Genomic DNA, 6,640 nt, shown 5'->3' with positions numbered 1-6,640 from the left:
AGACAGGCAGCTGTGGTTCTCCCATGCTGTGTCTTGGATATATTCCCTTGCAGCTGCTGCTTCGGGTACCTCCAGCTCCGACCATTCCTAATGTACCGTTTGTAATGGCAATGCAGTTTTTTTGGCAAGTGGCATCCTCCCCGAGCCATCGCATTTGGAACTGATTTAAACTCCAAAAGGATGGAAATGCAGGAAACTCAGAAAGGCATTTCACATTCACGGCCACCCACGTTCTACGCCCAGCCACTACTTTCCGCTGGAGTTTTTGCTCAAGTGAAAATGCCTGGGTGGGAGACAAGAGGTAAGTTGGCAACCAGCTAAGGAGAGGGAGTTATTCATGCCGCCAGTTTTGGCTTCATGCCGGTGTGGCGCTCCGTATGCCCATTTCCCAGCTCTCGGTAACACAGAAAACTCGGGAGCCATACTGCATGACTTATAACTAGAGACAGATGGCTTTGTGGCTAAGGAGTGTTCGGAGGTACAGGCTCAATTCTTGTGTCTAGGCTAGTCTTCTTCTGTGCCCTCGGGCAAGTCACTTCATTTCTCTGCAAACTGGCCATAAGAATGTTTCCTTACGTCCGGGTTGTCTAGTTAGACTGTAAGCTGTCCGAAGCATAGACTGTCTCTTACGTGTATATACAGCGCCTAGCACCGTGGGGCCTCTAAGGTGCGACTGCAATACAAATAATAGTCCTGTTTTAACTGATCACCGTTTTCTATGGAATCTATTAATTGTATTTCATTCCATTGTGAAAGGAGAGAAATGGAGCCTGGGAGCTCCCTCGTCAGCTAAATTGTATCTGCAGGAAGCCGGCATTAATACTTAATATGCTTCCAGGGTACATTGATTTGTTTCTTACAAATATGGGACTTTAGATCCTCAGCTGCCATGAGGCAGCGTCGCTTTATCGAAGAGCTTTACCCTGGCTGTCGATCTGGCCCATGATGTTTCGATTTTCACCGGGATGCATGTCAACAGGATGTAACCCCCCCACATTAACTCTTTCTTGCTTGAGCTGCTTTGTTTCGGCTGCTCTGGGATGAGATGATTTTGACACGTCAGAAGCAAGTTTGTCCGCAATCGTCCTTAAAGTTTTTGTGCATTTTCTGCACCCGGGTTTGCTAAAAAGAGACCAAACGCTTTGGGTTTGGGGTTCTTCCCCCTCCCCTGCAATTAATGTTGTTTTCTTCCACTCCCTTATTTTTTCTCTCTCTCTTCCCCTTGCTTCGGTAGTGCCAGCACTGGAGCAGGAAGAGTGCCTGGATGGAGGCCAAGTTTTGCTTCAGATCATTTCTCTTCAACACACACAGGCCTCGGAAAACCAGATTCTGTTTGTCATTGAGTTTGCTCTCCCAGCATTGTGTCATTAGGATGGTAATGCTGATGGATTTCGAGCTTGCCTCATAGAGCAATGCAGGATTTTCATAAGCACATTAATCTTAAAAGAAAAACTGTCAGATGCAAACAATGCTCCTAAGAATGATGTTGTAAAGACACACACACTAACTCTAAACATCCATTCCCAAACAATATTAAACTTACAGAGCAACTATATTTCCTCTTACTCCGTTCCAATATATATACACACATCTCAAGTCAGGGGTACTTCCATGTTTAAAAATTTGCTTTAAGATTTAAAAAAGTGACCCAGACAGACTACCCTACCAGAATATTCTTAGGCAAAATGCCACAGTACAGTAATTCACACGATCCGGTGAGATGCTCAAAAGAATCATATGATTACATTCATTTTCAAAGAAGTGAATCTAAAGGATTCCTGGTAAGAATCATTTGCTCTATTCTCACCTAGTTAAGCAAGGTGGAGCTAGGCACAGAACATTAAAGTTTTGTTAGTTGACAAAGGCTGAGATTACTTTTAAGGCCCCGTTGCAGAAAGAACTCACAGCCCCATGGGGAGGGGCAAGACACCTAAAGTGGCTTAAGCTACATTCGAGTCCTCCCAATCCCGGGTTGCTCAGGGGCTGGAGAGGAGAGCAGAGTAATTTAGGCCCCCCCAGGGCTGTCTGTCGAAATCACAGCAGCCCCCCGGGCCACCAGAATTTCTGCAGCCGGGGCCCATCCCTTGACACCCCTCCCCGGCAGATCTTCGACAATAGGTCTTGTGATGGGGTCTTGGTAGGAAGGCAGTCTTGTGCAGGAGGAATACTCTCCCGGCGGCAACTGCGGCTTTTCAGACCCCTTTACCCCACCTGGTGTAAAGGGACTGAAGCAGAGATGACGATCTCACCTGAAGGGTCAGATTCAGCCCTTGGTTACAACGGTGTGAATCCAGAGGCACTTCCCTGATTAAAACAGCTACTCCAGATTTACACCAGTTGAGTGCAAGCAGAATGGGGCCCAATAAGTTTAGTCCAAACTTTCTTTTGTCTGGAAATCTTTTTAACTTTAATACGGTTATGTCGGTTGCTGTATTTCCCCCCCCCAAGCAAGCAGCCTGTGTGGCAGGAATTAAACATCTGAGTTTGCTTTAAACGTCATTTGGAGCCAGGCCAGAAACACAAGCAAGAAAAAGCTGGTAGCTTGTTTCAATTTAATGGTGTTGAAGTGTTCCACTCCAATTAAGCATCTGAAAATTAAACAGAAACAGTCATTAGGCCTGCTGATACAAACCCACTAGACCAGAGAATATAAATTATTGCACATGGCAAATGCCAGAGCCATGTTTATGACAGAAACGTTTCCCTTATTAGTGATTATCTGTTCTTTTAAATCATAGGAACGAAGTCCCAGCAAATGTAATCACCAGGGATGTTTAATTTTAGAGGACTGAGCAGGTCACCTGTTCAGCCTCAGTTTGCTAATGGCAACAATAATGGTTTATTGAGAAACATGGTCAAGATTATAGGCTGCCCATTTACCCCAGTTACACCCGAACCCTGTGTGCTCCTTATAAATCATTGGCTGATACGGAGGGCTTGTATTCACGACATGGCTGCAGTGGGTTTGATTTAGCGGGTCTAGTGAAGCCACGCTAAGTCAATGGAAGAACGCTCTCTCATTGACTAATTCACCTCAACGAGATGCAGAAACTATGTCGACATAAAGCGGTGACTACACTGGGCTACGTCGATGTAAGTTACGTCGACTTAAGTTATGTAACTTAACTAGAGTAACTTAGATCAGCTTACGGCGTTAGTGTAGACAAGACCTCAGTAACCAAGTAAAGAGTCTGGGGAGAAGTGCAGAGGGGCCTTTCATAGAATCATAGAATATCAGGGTTGGAGGAGACCTCAGGAGGTCATCTAGTCCAACCCCCTGCTCAAAGCAGGACCAACCCCAACTAAATCATCCCAGCCTGGGCTTTGTCAAGTGAGGCCTTAAAAACCTCTAAAGATGGAGAGTCCACCACCTCCGTAGGTAACACATTCCAGTGCTTCACCACCCTCCTTGTGAAATAGTGTTACCTAATATCCAACCTAGACCTCCCCCACTGCAACTTGAGACCATTGCTCCTTGTTCTGTCATCGGCCACCACTGAGAACAGCCGAGCTCCATCCTCTTTGGAACCCCCCTTCAGGTAGTTGAAGGCTGCTATCAAATCCCCCCTCATTCTTCTCTTCTGCAGACTAAATAACCCCAGTTCCCTCAGCCTCTCCTCATAAATCAGCCCCCTTTCATTAACTTTAAAATGCTGTTTCCAAAGGTGAATATAGTTATTTTTTCCCTTTAGAATCACTTAAAAATAAAGGTTTACAGTTGAAGGATAAGATTTTAAAAGCATAAAGGGGAGTTAGGTACATAAGTTAGAGCTGGACAAATAATGGATTTTTTGGGGGGGTTTCATTGTAATTAAAAAAAAATTTGGTTGAACTGAAAATAATTTTTTTCTTCTTTCACTGTTCAGCAAATTGAAAAGATGAAAAAAAATGTGATCTGGGGTTGAATGAAGAGGTTTCATTGTGAGCATTTTTAACAATTAAAAAAATTAAGATGACATTTCTAAATAAAGCTGCTTTGAATCACAACACTCCCGATTTCTCTGAGGTTTTTTCCCCCTGAAACAACTTGGCAAATTTGACGTGAATTCGCAAAATGTTTCCAAGTGTTGCTGTATCTGCATTTCTCACCAGAACAATAGTTCGGGTCAAAAAAATTCACCCAACTCTAGTCCAAATCCAGGAGCCGGGGGCCTGTCCTTTCTACCTTTGGAAAAAAAATCCCAATTTCCAAACGTGACCCTGACTGGTGATTCTGGGTACCTCAATTTTGGGGTGTCTAACATGAAAAGGAGTATGATTTTCAGGAAGCACTCAGCTACATGGTGAGAGCTGCACATTGGAAGCCATTTGCAGCATCCAGCAGCAACAACTTTTATTGACCGTACAAATCCCCGGAACAGTGCAACATTTGAACACCATATCCTCTCGCCCGGCCTATTAACTATGTGCACACATACAGACATCTCTCTTTTCTAGAGCACACTCTCATCACAGCACCAGCCCTCTGAGAATCAGGACCCTTTAAGAGGTCTTGATACGGGCACCCCAAATCATTAGTCACTTTTGAAAATATAGGCCTATGTTTACCTGTAGTTGTACGTAGGGCTGGCTGGAAAACAAGAATTCTGTTTCATGAAAAATGTAGAGGGCTCGATATTTGTTTTCATTCTACTGAAGACTGAAACTAGATCTTTTGAATTTATTTTTTTTCCAGAAAGAGAGAGAGAGTCCAGAATAGCTAGCAGCCCAATGGTTAGAGCACTCATCTAGAGTGTGGCAGACGTAGGTTCAAGTCATTGTTCTGCCAGATTCAGAGAAGGAACTTGACGCTGGGTTTCATATCACAGTTGAGTGCCCTAACCATCGGGCTACAAAGTCACTCTCTCTTTTTCTCTGTGGTTTTCGCTAGAAATTCCATCCTGGACCCATGAAACCTCTGCAATAAAAATTTTGTCCAAACCAATGTGTTTCTGTGAAAAGTTTTGATTTCAACAAATTGGCGTTTTCCAGTGTCAAAAAAATCCCAACCAGTTCTAGCTGCCTAGTCTGTTATAGGCTCGCCACAACTTATACAATGTGGCACATGTCCCAATTTTCCTGATACATTAAAGAACAAGACATTCTCAGAGCCTTTGTTATGTTTACATTGTAAATAATCTATAAAGCTTTGCTCATGCAGTGAAAAGGTCTGAAAGATTATTGTCTTTCAAAACAGAAAGATGACAGAAGGGGAGAGGGACCTACGATTAGAGCCACAAACTTAACTGCACCTTAATACGCAAAGAATATTTACTGAAAGGCTAAGTGTTGGTTATGCAAATTATATTTACTCATATGATTCTAGGAAATCAGATCAAATGCAATTAAACATGTAATCTGTTATTCTTCTGCAAAGATATTCCCTTCCCCCCCAGCTGGCAGCTCTCTCAGACCAACAGTCTGGACTCATAAAACCTCAAATACTTTTCTATTTTGGTAGCATTTCTTTTTTAATCCTTAGACTTGCTCTACTAGCTGACTAGAGGCTTGAACCAGGCCCTGACTCAGGTAAGCATATAACCATGAGTTTAACTTCAAGCATATGCTTAAATCCATCCCTACTCAGCAAAGATTACTTGTTCCTAGAAGGGATAAGAACATAAGAATGGCCATACTGGGTCAGACCAAAGATCCATCAAGCCCAGTATCCTCTCTTCCAGCAGGGGAGGGATAACTCAGTGGTTTGAGTATTGGCCTGCTAAACCCAGGGTTGTGAGTTCAATCCTTGAGGGGGCCACTTAGGGATCTGGGGCAAAATCAGTACGTGGTCCTGCTAGTGAAGGCAGGGGGCTAGATTCAATGACCTTTCAAGGTCCCTTCCAGTTCTAGGAGATGGGATATCTCCATTTATTATTATTATGTAATCTATGCCAGGTGCTTTAGAGGGAATCAACAGAACAGGTAATCATCAAGTGATCCATTCCCACTTTCTGGCAAACAGAGGTTAGGGACACCATCCCTGCCCATCCTGGCTAATAGCCATTAATGGACCTATCCTCCGTGAATTTATCTAGTTCTTTTTTGAACCCTGTTATAGTCTTGGCCTTCACAACATCCTCTCGCAAGGAGTTCCACAGGTCAACTGTGTGTTGTGTGAAGAAAGACTTCCTTTTGTTTGTTTTAAACTTGCTGCCTATTAATTTCATTTGGTGACCCCTAGTTCTTGTGTTATGTGAAGGAGTAAATAACACTTCCTTATTTACTTATTTACTGAGACCAGACCCACCCCCGCAGCGCTCCCCCTGCGGCTGGATGCTTTGGGAGTGGGCCGTGGCCCCAGAGGTTCCTGCAGCAAGAGGAGGCTTGTGGAGTTGGATCCAATCTTCCCTGTGCCGCTGGGAGCGCCTCAGCAAAGCGGGCTCCTAGCTGCTAGTCCAGGCAGGGCTGGGGCAGGACAGGGCCTGCTCTTTCCCTGCAGGGCTGCTCATGGGTCTCTCTCCCAGCTGCCGATAGCTCTGCACCTCCTCCTCCCCACTCTGTCCAGCTCTGAAGGCAGCACAGAAGTGAGGGTGTCAATCCCATGACCCTCCTACAACAGGTTTGCGACACCTCCCCCCCCCATCCCCTTTTGGGTCGGGATCCCCATGCTTACAGCACCTGAAATTTCAGATTTAAACATCTGAAAACATGAAATTTACCA

The sequence above is a fragment of the Malaclemys terrapin genome, chromosome 3 (assembly GCF_027887155.1).
Source record: "Malaclemys terrapin pileata isolate rMalTer1 chromosome 3, rMalTer1.hap1, whole genome shotgun sequence".
NCBI classification, from domain to species: Eukaryota; Metazoa; Chordata; order Testudines; family Emydidae; genus Malaclemys; species Malaclemys terrapin.
Note: the sequence above shows the minus strand (reverse complement) of the source record.